A 12,327-nucleotide genomic window follows, 5' to 3' on the forward strand; every position below is an offset into this window, starting at 1 on the left:
GTTGCATGGTCAGGCGTCACGTGGCACCAAGGCCAATCTGTCGTCGTGGTGCTCCTAAAAATAGAGTGGCGAATTGTAGCGATGCAAAAGTATAAGGAGGTGTGGAAATATTTTTTCCATGTGCGGGAGGCGTTTGTGGTCAAAGTGGTGAAGTTTGGTGAGCGAGGTGTGAAGTAAGGCGAGATGCCGGTTGGGAATTGGCACGCAATTCCCATGCATGGGTGGTATTGTGTGTAGTGGAGATGTGATGGATCTGTGGTGGAGATTTCCAACCAAAGGAGAAAACTCTTTATCATTTAATAGATCGTTTATTATACAAAAACACAGATGTGTGGAAAGAAGAGCTTGTCTCAAGAGTCCAAGCAGATCTCTACCTCTGAGCCAGAATACATGGCCTTTTATACAATTGGAAATGGGGAGGGGGTCACAACATCACAGGGCACTTAGCCAATCAAAATACAAGAAAGCTTTGTTTGCACACGAGGTCCTTCAAGCAAAGATAAAACAAACTTGAGCATAATTAAGCAGATTGTGTTGTGAAAAAATGTGTGTCTTCAGTTGGGCATGTATGCACAGAAAACCTTAATTTACTTTAGAGAATGATAAGCATTTATCTCAGCATGCAAATGGAGCATCGGGTTTATAGAGCGTTTGCAGAACAATTAGATCTCAATGACATCTGCAGTTCAATGAGACTCATGTTGATAAGAGGACAATGAGAAGACAGAGTTTGTGTTTGTACAATTTTGCAATTGAATGGGAGGCAAGATTTAATGAGGCTCATGCTTCTGGGGATGAGACTCTCTGGCATCACCAAAGTAATTATCCCCATTTAGCCAACCAAGTGGAAAATATACGATTATATTGACACATAGTCAACTAACATACAATATCTATTTATTTATAAAACACCGTTCAGTATGTAATGATTTATCAAGTATATGTGCATGGCTCACAAAGTGGGTACACATACTGTTACACAAAGGGCAAAAAAAAGTTTAGGGAAGCATGAAATGCAACCCATTATGTTAATCTGCATGTATTCAAACAGCTAAATCTAAATTTTTAGACCTGCAGCACGTCCGGTTTTAAAGTTACCACTGAATATATACGACACTGTAAATACACGTTCAAATTTCGAGCTTGGCGTCAGCGTTATGTACAGAATCCGATGAAAAAAACAACGTAAATATTATATATTTGGGATAAGAAACATAATTTTTACTCTGCCTTTTTAAACAGGTTCAATATGTGACAGGAAAAAGAAAAAAACAACACATTTTGAGAGAGTCCGATGTTATAAATTACAAAGAAAACACAGACGAGTTCAGTAGCAAAGAAAGCCACACTTGTAAGCGAAAAATAACATTAAAATCGAATCTATTTCTTCGAACTTTTGAAAATAATCACTTTAAACATGAAAAGAAAAACATAATTCTTACTTCTCGGATCCTCACGAAGCACCAAAAAAATTATAGCGTTGGTTAAAATGAAGAATTATCAGACAAATGTGAGTCACCTCGTTCGGCTCGGTGTCCTCACACTGGATTCGTACGTTATGGCTCTCGCAAAGACACGGACACGAAGACAAACGCTGCGCTCGATGGTGAATGGAAATGTGCTGACACGCTTGCAAGTGCCTATTATATCCATCAATGGGGGAAGTTTGCAAGACGGCAAGATTTTTTTAATGCTAGCGTTATTTGCGTCCGACGAGAGATGATGAGTCGCACATAACGGGACTGACACGAAAATCAAGACGGGATTACTTGCGGTCCGAGTTTTATTTTTCTGATCACAATTTTGATCTATATTTTTCTGCTGTTAGACTCTGTCATATTTCCAAGAAATTAAGGGAGATTTGGAATAAAAATCAAAAGAAACATTATCAACACTGGACTCCATATTTTTCTCAATGCAGTGGACACGAAGCGTTATGTACGAATCCATTATTTCATCAGATAGGGTAGATGCCAGAAAACCCGAATTAGGAGACAGAGCATCATCAAAACATAAAAGAGACACCAAAGTTCACATTCTGAGTGACCACACTCAAAATAACTGTCACATAAGAAACGTACAGTAAAATAAAAAATTTTACCAATCAAACTGTAACATTTCTAAGGTTACAATACCCATATTCTGTTGCTTTAATTCATCTTTAATAAAACAGGGAAATGGAGAGTATGATATTGCCGGTTTCTACAGGTTCCCCAAGATGTCCACTTATAGTTCTGACCATTGATGGTTTGTCTAAGTCCCTCATAATAGTTTTATGTGGAATTTCCCACAAACATACCACAGCATACTATACCCACTTTGTGAGCCATGCACATATATTTTAGAGTAACAAACATAACAGATCATTTCATATTTCCGTCAACTAAGCATGGACTAAGAACAAGTTCTTTCACCAGGTCCAGATGTGGGGATTATACATTCGTTATTATTATTCCCATGTGGTTTGAAAGTCATCTAGTTTGAAATGTTCGCTTTGAGCGGTCGAGTGATGGCGTTGAGCATTTACTCGTGAATTCAGGAGAGCAGTTTCTCAACAATGAGAAAGGCAAACAATATATTAATCAATGATCCTAAGTTTTTAAAAGATATGTTATAGTTATATGGAATCAACAAGATCACTATATTTGAACAGAGATTCTATTCCACTCATTTGTGGCCTGTCAGGCAGACATTGTAACGAGGAAACTAACAGGCAGTCCGATGTGCAAACGTAATGAGTTCTGATGAGACGAGCAAACAAAGAAACTCATACCATAAGCAGTCCATTTCTGCAAATGTAATGAGTTCTGACTGTCATTTTGAGACCAAAAGCATAATTATCTTGTAGACAATTGAAATCGTTTATCTCAATTCAACGCATGTGAACCATTCTTTGCAGAGTGATTTCAGCCTATACTTTACAACAGATTTTATACTTCAATATTGTTTAAAAGTAAAAATGAAGGAGAAATGAGTACATAATTTGTGGACAAAGAACACTTATCTCAATATGAAAAATAGTTGTTTCAGCATGATCATCAGAGAAACACCAGTGCTTTGCAATAGTCATGTGATCCATTGAGCTTTATATTACCAAAATGTCCATGCTCATATTTCACTATATGGAATTTATTATTTTACTTCCACAGATCCGATCCGCGGGAAGTATCGTGGTGTGTTTATTATTATCAATTTTCTATTGAATGGCATGTGTGCTTGCATGCTGGTTTTGTACTTTGGCTAAAAGGAAAGGGTTAGAGTATGAATCAGAGACATTCACAAGACCTAACTATGAGACCCACACAACGCACTTCATCCCGTTAACCCACTAGACATGAGGGGAGGATGAACTGCACAAATACTAATAAAATAACTGCCTGGGGATCACTGTATGTTGGGTGCCATTGCCTTTGAGGCATATGGTTGTGCAGAACCGCAACAGTATTTTGACATCCGTCTGTCTGACGTCGATGCATTTGGTCGTTACTTCTGCAATCCCAACCAATTAAACTTAACAAGAGGACTCCGAGTCATAAGGCCAAGGTTGTATCGATTTCATTTCAAGGTTCATGCTGCCCCTCACCAGGAATTCCGAAGGTGGTGCATGTGATAGCCAGAGAGTGAATCAACAAGGCTGAATCGTTAGATTCATTCGATGTAGGCTTTATTCAGCAAGAGCAGGACAACCTGTAACAACACAGATGTGTAGCTAAGCCCAACATATAATACAATAAGCATAATACAACAATAAAGAATAATAATTAATAGGCCTACCGTAGTTCTCTATGTAATCATAAAAGACGTTCAGTCGCCATCTTGAATATCACAAAGGACTATAGGTAAAGGAAGAATATGGAAATTCAATCTATACCACTGATGTTGTTGTTGAACTATTAGTAATATAATCTGGGGCTTTCAATCTATAACAGTGCGACGCAAGTTATCTTCGTAAATGTATACTGTGTAGCGCCGCTCCTGGTGGTGATCGGAGAGGGTATTACGAGTGATGCTTCAGAACCCTCAACAGTATCACGACTCACAAGTAAAGACTCCGTTTTATTTTCACACTCACTTAGCCGACGTTGCTTTTGCCTCGATTGCAAAAACAAGTTCGAATTGTGAACATCACCCATGGGAGTTCATTCATACAACTGTCAGGTGAGCGAGAGCACGGACGACAGATAGTTTTGAAATTTGGTAAGATTTTCATCGCATCAGAAAAGGAAACCAGAACACCTCACAAGAGTGATGCTAGTTTCATATCATCACATGCGACTTAATTTTGTGTTGGGCATCGCCCAGCGCATTTAATTTTCTGTATTTAATAACAATTTTAAGAAAATGGGTCGAAACAGCCGTTTGTCGGCCCAAAGGGCCGGAATCGCACTTTGGGCTCAGTTACTGCCTGGGGAATGGTCTCTAAAATATACCTGTCAAGTTTGGTTCGGTTATGTCCACTAATAACCGAGAAATAATAATTTAAAGAAAATGGGCCAAAATGGGTCATTCCTCGGCCCGAAGGGCCAGAATCACACTTTGGGCTCAGTTAATGCCTGTGCATATGTGTCCATTATTTTAGCATTATTTAAAATTATTTTGTCAAAGTCATAAAACCGTAATCCACGAACAGCCATCCACGAACAATCTTTACATAATCCGACAGCTTAACAAGTCAGGCATGTGATGATAACCTTTATTGTGATGAAAAATGATTTTTAAACCTCATCTTTGTGGAAAATGCGCCGCGACCTAGATCTAGCCAAGGCGCCCGCGGCCATACGTGCCATGCGCCCTCAACTTGAAACATTCATAACTCGACGAATAAATGCTCAAATTGCACCAAACTTACCTTATTCTTGCGAGCTCACGTTCCCTGTTAGTAGGTGAACAATCCAACGCTTGGCGAATTCTGCTTCACAATGATCAGAAGAGCCAACATCGAAGGATCAAAAAGCAACGTCGCTATTGACGCTTGGCCGCCACAAGCCAGTTATCCCTGTGGTAACTTTTCTGACACCTCTTGCTTAAAAGTCAAAAGGATCGCGAGGCCATGCTTTCACGGTCTGTATTCGTACTGAAAATCAAGATCAAGCGAGCTTTCGCCCTTCTGCTCCCTGAGCTAGCAGTCAGTCCTGCCACTTGTACACAAAATAGGCCGTTTTCTTGCACTTGCAAGTGGCTCAAATTTATATGGCTCAGGGCCAGAAACTCCATAGTATAAATTCCCATCATCCTCCGACTCGTCCTCAGCAATATCGGAATGAAAACACTCAATTTCATCGCCACTGAAATCACTCTCTGATTCGCATCTCGCCATTGTTCACACGCTGTTTCCGAATGTTCACAAAGTTTTCGGAGAACGTGACCTCATAGCATCTTCGGTAACTTCCGGACTGTTTTTCGATCACTGACAAAAGTTTTGACTTAAAAGTTGATTTTAGCATATTTTGAGTGTCAAATGTAAGAAAATAATTGCCCAACGATTATTAATGTGCTTACAACCTTCGAATCACGCGAAGTCATCAGTGACCCAAAACCTGCTCTTTAAAAACAAGAACGTTCCACCATGTCACGCGTGCATGGTTTTTAGTCCATTTATTAAAGAGGGATGTTTTTTGATTATACAATAATTTGATTAAAAAAATATCGATACGTATTAACATCAGGAATTATACAAATTTTATTGCGATTATTGTATTTGTAGACATTTAAAAAACATAGTTATTATTCCACTTGCTTTCTTGACTTACCTAACGTCACCCCCGAATTTTGTAATAGTTCTGTCGAGTTAAACATCAGGGGAAAACTTTTTTTTTTAATCGATCATTACATCACAGTTCTTTCTTTCCTTGAGATGGAGCATTCAGTTTGTGGCGTGTTTGTTTATCACCACTCACAAGGTGATATGTTTTGTCGGCAAAGTGAGACCCCACACTCAGGGGCCCATCTCGAAAGAATGTGAATCACGATCGCTCGTGTGGGGCCCCTTGTTATCTCGGGGTCCCATGCAATTGTACGGGATGCACGCCCCTAAATGCCGCCTCTACTCCTCACAAACTACCAAACTGTAAAACGACCAAATTTGGTGCAATGCATCAGAGCAGCAAGGTCTCATGGGATTGTTCTCCCCATCTGCATTTGCCCCCTCTAAAGAGAGCAAAAGGGGTGTTTTGCCACAAATATTGGTATTTCATTCAAACATCTTCTTCTCAGAAACCACCAAACAGGTCCAGCCCAAACTCCCCACGAGGCATCAGAACCATGCTCTAACCTTAAGTTGTGCTCGTCATGGCTATATCTCCCCCGGAAAGGAGGACACGTGCCCCTCCCCGAATCCCTCATTTTCATTATAATATATTTTCTACAACGACCTGACTGATATGGACCATATTTGGTAAAATGCATCAGGACAGTGAGGTCTCATGGAGTTGTGCTCCCCAATCAGATCCACCCATTTAATGGGGGTATAATTGGGGGGGGGGGGTTGCCACAAATATTGATATTTCATTCAAAAATCTTCTCAGAAACTAACACCAGAATCAGACCAAACTGGCCATGTGGTGCCATGACCATACCCTAACCTTAAGTTGTGCTCCCCATGACCATAATATCTCCCATGGAAAGGGGACCACAGCCTCCCTTAATCCCTCATATTCACTAAAACATATTTTCCTCACAAACTGCATGACCAATATGGACCAAAATTCGGTGTGATACATCAGAACAGTAAGGTATCATGGTGTTGTGCTCCCCATGTGGATCCGCCCCCTATTAGAAGTTTCAACTTAAATTCAGGTAATTTATTTTAAAACCTTCTCAGAAACAGACGGCCAGATGCAGACCAAGCTCTTCATGAAACATAAGGACAATGCCGTTATCTTAAGTTGTGCTCCCCATGACCATTCCACTTCAGCAAGGGGGACATGGCCCTTTCCCCATAAACCCTCATTTTCACCCCACCTGTTGGGGAAATAACCGTCAGTCCCTCATGGGGATATTTTTTTTGGCATGCCGTTGGGGCAACATGTCCTCTTGCAGCTCATGGTCTGTTATGGTCTGTTATCCAAGTGGTCTTTTATGCAAGTGGCACCAGTCCATTTTCGACTCTCAATGCCTTTGTATGGGGCAGCTGAGATGGACATCGAAATGCTCTGCATAAATACGTTTTGATTTGATGTACCATACTCTTTACAGAGCGTCCGTGATGCTGAAGCAGTTTCTTGGCAACGGTTATACTTGGTGGTTTGCTATTGCCTTCCCAGCATCATTTCTCCGTGCTCCATCCTCTTAAATGTTGTGTGTCAAGCAAGGAAACAGCAAGTACCATTTTTAAAGTCTTTGGTATGACTCTGCCAGGGTTGAACCATCTATCTCATCTCCCAGACTCAGAATGGATGCTCTATAACCATTATGTCACAGAGTCTGGTTCATGAAAAAAAAAGTTTGGATGGTTCACCATCCAAAACTTCCTGGAACTAAGTATAATACAATGAGTTAAAGATTTTTGCATTTAATGTGACAATGTTCTCCAAACCTTCACTTGCAATCGAATGTATTTAAAATTGAATGACATCATCTGTTTTGCACTTTTTAAAACTCAGATATAAACAGCTCCAAAACAGGTTTCAATTCCCCAAACGGTTGAAGCTGCAATGTGATTGGATCATTTTAACGCGATAAAAAGAAGAGTTGTGCACATATGCAAAACGCTGAGTCATAACCACAGTAGGATATATACTTAATTACGAAATGCACGCCAAGTCAACAAAATAAGAGTTCAGATATGGAACTTGCAATGATAAAGATGCATACTGATATGAACTCGTTCATGGAGGATTAACGAATGGATCAAAACGACACATTGTATTAAAATGCGATTTGTGATAAACCATTTATAATTAAATTATTAATTTAAAAAAAAAAATATATATATATATATATATATATATATATATATATTCTATGACCAATTCCCTCATTCCGAATGGTTTAGTTTGCCAAGAGCTTGGGTTAGCCACTCGAGCCAAGAGCTGGGGTGGTGATGGTGGAGGAGTTCCATTTGGTTTGTTGAATCCCAACAATTTTCTGGCCAATAATGATAAATTGAATCCTCAAATGCAGTGTTTCTCAAATGGTGGATCGTGACCCTCGAGGGGGTCGTGAGTGGGTTTCCTAGGGGGTCACGAGCTGTCTGCGCTCAGTAGTTACAGAAGTCCTAGTGATGTTAGTGGGGCAACTTAGCTAAATATAGCATAACAGTTGTGCATTTTGTGAGGAAAGCACCAAATTTGGCACACTAGTAGCCTAACATATTATGAACAGATTTGGATATTGGGCCATCTCAAATTCAGCCGCTAATGGCTGTGGCAGCCATTTTCCACTGCCATCAAAAATTTTGAGATTGCCCAATATCCAAATCTGTTCATAATATGTTAGGCTACTAGTGTGCCAAATTTGGTGCTTTCCTCACAAAATGCACAATTGTTATGCTAAGTTGCCCCACTATGTTCCCAATGACTTACTGATGTGAACTTGCATTCTCAATGTTAGTAATGATCAAAACTGAAGCCAGAAACAGGCTGATTGATGTCAGGAGCGAGCTACGATGTTCGCTCAGTAAGACTATTCCTCCAAATTGACATGTGTGTCAAAAAGAAACAGAAATGGCCCAGGTTCCAAACTTTTTGTTACTCCTGTAGTTACGGTTGTAATTAATGGGTTCAGCCCAGTTTTGTGCACCTAGGATAAAAAAACACACTTGAATAAACCCAGTTTTTCCATAGTAAAGTGGGTTTTTTCCAAAATCTTCATTGCTGTGTTTTGGTTTTGGGTTTTTTTAACCCTTAGTGTAGGGATAACAGGGGGTCGCGGTGACCAAACACCAGAATGGGTGGGTCGTCTGGTAAATCCGGCTGGGTAATAATACTCTAATGTAATAACGCAATCTGGACCATATGCTGGAAAAACAACTCTTGTTCTTTTATCATTCAGATAAGGTAGCTGTCGACCTCACGTGCTGTGGTTTCCCTAGCTGTGAAAAGATGTGTCCCACACAACTTGTCTCAAGCTCCTTCCACCTAGATCATTGTCATTTTGCGCTTTCAAGCTACTGATCCCTGTACGAAAAAGATGGTCATCGTTGGATGTGACGTGGTAGAATGGATGTCAAGTGGTAGGTTGGTGTCAGGTAGTACCACCATGTCACGTGGACGAATGTAGTGGAAGGTGCCCCTGTTGGCTGATGGGTGAGAATGATCATCCTAATTACCTCCACCATCAAAGGTGGATGGAGGTTGTGTATTCACTCCTGTTTGTTTGTCTGTGAGCACGATTTCTCAAAAAGTTGTAGACGGATTTTGGACGAATGTAGATGGATGAGTTTGGTAGGTGACAAGAACAAGCCGATTCCATTTTGGTTAAGGTCCTAATCTTTATCCAGCCTATCAGTGGGATACAACACGTAAACTGCTCAACCTGACAGAGGTATGTGCGCTTTACCAAGTGCCCTTCTAGTTGTATACAGTGTGGTGTTTGTTTTCGGTTATATCATCCACACTACGGTGGTGGCCGAACCAAAGGTTTGTGGTTATAATAACAAATGCATTAACTTTCCCTTCTGGGAAAGGCAATCCATATTGAAAGCCAGTTGTCTCCATGTTCCAAATCAGCTTCTATTTCTTATCAAAATCCATGAAGAGTGCTCTGCATAGAATTCACGAAATACGAGTTTCAAGCATGACATATGTGACCACACCCAAACCCTCCCCTGCACCCCTGCACGTAGTTAGTATCATCTCAAAAAATTGAAAAACGCTAATATTTCTCTTTAACAGCGCTGGAATTCAAATCCAGAATTATGGATGGTGTTCGTGGAGTGATTTCAGTACCGTGTGACCTTGGTGCATATTTATACCTAAAATATTCCAACTCAAACTGGACGGTTGCCCTGGGAGCCCTGCGGTATAATTAACAGGCATGCTGTGTACACCGATACTCCACAGATGCAAAGCTAGTCTTTTCATGGCCAGAAAAACATCTGGAGAATAACATTTCCCTCGGCTCTCTTCATTGAGAATTTGCATCATAAGCCCTGGATTACAAGCCTGAAATTCCTCATTTTCTTGTTCTTCATGGAGACTGAAGTCACAAAGCACTGTTGAATAATGGAACACAGATAGATTCTCGGAGAGCATCTGCCATACATGGATTCGAAGGATTAAAACACGAGCTTTATATTTGTTGTATTTCTGGATTTTTGGGAATAAATATTTGTTAGTTGGAAGATGTAATTGCAGGTGGTGTGGGGGCGATGTTGAGGTTGGAGAGGAAGCTCATATTGAGGAACACGGTGTTTCATTTGGAAGGCGATGGGGTAGGAATAAAGTAACTCGAAGGGGCTCAGGCTGAATGTGAATGAGCAGAGCCGGGCATCGCGAGGGAGGGAGAGTAGGATGATGATGGAAAAAAAAAATTCTCCAATGGCCCAGAAAACTCGAAGGGGTGGATTTGACTCGGTGAAGTCGGCACATATGTCTGCAAATTGGCAATCAAAACAGAATTGTGTCATTAACCCGCATGAGTTCTGGCAGACGAGCACAGTCTGGAATCAGACAAACATTATTAATAAGATTAATTAATCTTTCCTCCACAAAGTTAGAATGAAATCTTTACAAGAATGGCTTTCACAAAGTGTCACAATTATCTGCCATTGTTTCACCAACCTATCATAATGAATATTCATTGTTAAATATTAAGTTAAGAAAGTCCATTGGCGTGTAAAAATCCTTTATGGTATATTCTTCCTAGACACTCAAAAAAACCCACCTTATCATATTTTGACTGTGCTGATGTGCGAGACTTCCACCCATTAACTGAGTTGAGCTTTTTTTTTTACCATCAAATTGGTCAAAGTTGAACGATGAATGGCTGCTTCCTGTGTCGGCTCAACTGGCTGAGCTTCTGTATTGAAATTTAGTCATTTTAGCTTCAAGATCACATTCTACATTCTGTGAGGTTGAAGACTGTCTGGCATGTTGATTGCCAGAAGGCACTCTATCAGTGCCTCAGTCCTGCTAAAATAATGATGGCGCAACTTGCAGCTTATCTGAATATAGTGGAGTCAGAGGGTCCTGCTAAGGCAGACCCTCTAAACCAGATGTATGATACCTATCAAATGGCCAAACAATCTTTACAACAGCACTGCGACTTGTATCCCTATCCATGCTCTCATAGCAGGAGCTCCCCAAGGTTGGTGAATTTGGCCAGACAGGGCGATATTTCCCGAGTGCGGTAATTGAGAATTGGGAAGATGCTTCCTATATTTAAAACGGTTTATTGAAGGAAAAACGATGTGGGAAGTCAAGACCATGAAACTTGGAACAGATTTGGGGCACAAGACAACTAATAAGGGGAAGGGATTACACAAATTTAATGTACAGGGAAACTAAAACCCCAATGGCACCAATCACGCACACACACACACACACACACACACACACACACACACACACACACACACACACACACACACCAATACAGTACTAAATAGGGACAGGCAAGGACTTGGGAAAATGAACGAGCAACAAATTGGCATGTTGACACCAATCCGACACCACAAGGATAGTGGGTCAATTATGGCCCCTGGCAGCGAATGGCGAGTCGGCTGGCGTCCCTCGCACCATAAAGCAGAGTAGGCATAGGGTCCAAAGTCGAGGGAGATCACACGAGCTAAGCAGGTGGGCCAAGAGCTGGAGAGAGAGAGAGAGAGAGAGAGAGAGAGAGAGAGAGAGAGAGAGAGAGAGAGAGAGAGAGAGAGAGAGAGAGAGAGAGAGAGAGAGAGAGAGAGAGAGAGAGAGAGAGAGAGAGAGAGAGAGAGAGAGAGAGAGAGAGAGAGAGAGAGAGAGAGAGAGAGAGAGAGAGAGAGAGAGAGAGAGAGAGAGAGAGAGAGAGAGAGAGAGAGAGAGAGAGAGAGAGAGAGAGAGAGAGAGAGAGAGAGAGAGAGAGAGAGAGAGAGAGAGAGAGAGAGAGAGAGAGAGAGAGAGAGAGAGAGAGAGAGAGAGAGAGAGAGAGAGAGAGAGAGAGAGAGAGAGAGAGAGAGAGAGAGAGAGAGAGAGAGAGAGAGAGAGAGAGAGAGAGAGAGAGAGAGAGAGAGAGAGAGAGAGAGAGAGAGAGAGAGAGAGAGAGAGAGAGAGAGAGAGAGAGACTTGCACACGGCTTTTATTTCCTTGGAGAAACTGCCTTCCAGCACGTGGCTAGTCCTGTAATTGGCCGTACTCTCACGTACCACCTCTGTCCAAGGCCGTTTGCAGCTCACTATACTGCTGGGTG

The 12,327-nt window shown here is 41.2% G+C and overlaps 1 long non-coding RNA gene across 1 annotated transcript in view; it reads right to left on the minus strand.

The window, feature by feature from the left end:
- Window positions 1–308: 308 nt before the first annotated feature.
- Window positions 309–12,327, minus strand: part of LOC147028196 (uncharacterized) — a 32,115-nt gene continuing 20,096 nt past the window's right edge. Inside the window, exon 3 of the long non-coding RNA XR_015057459.1 lies at window positions 309–3,687. This is a non-coding gene — a long non-coding RNA (uncharacterized LOC147028196). The remainder of the gene's footprint in view (window positions 3,688–12,327) is intronic.

Source organism: Eptatretus burgeri, chromosome 4, assembly GCF_056783735.1.
Source record: "Eptatretus burgeri isolate ZD-2024b chromosome 4, Ebu_testis_v1, whole genome shotgun sequence".
NCBI lineage: Eukaryota > Metazoa > Chordata > Myxini > Myxiniformes > Myxinidae > Eptatretus > Eptatretus burgeri.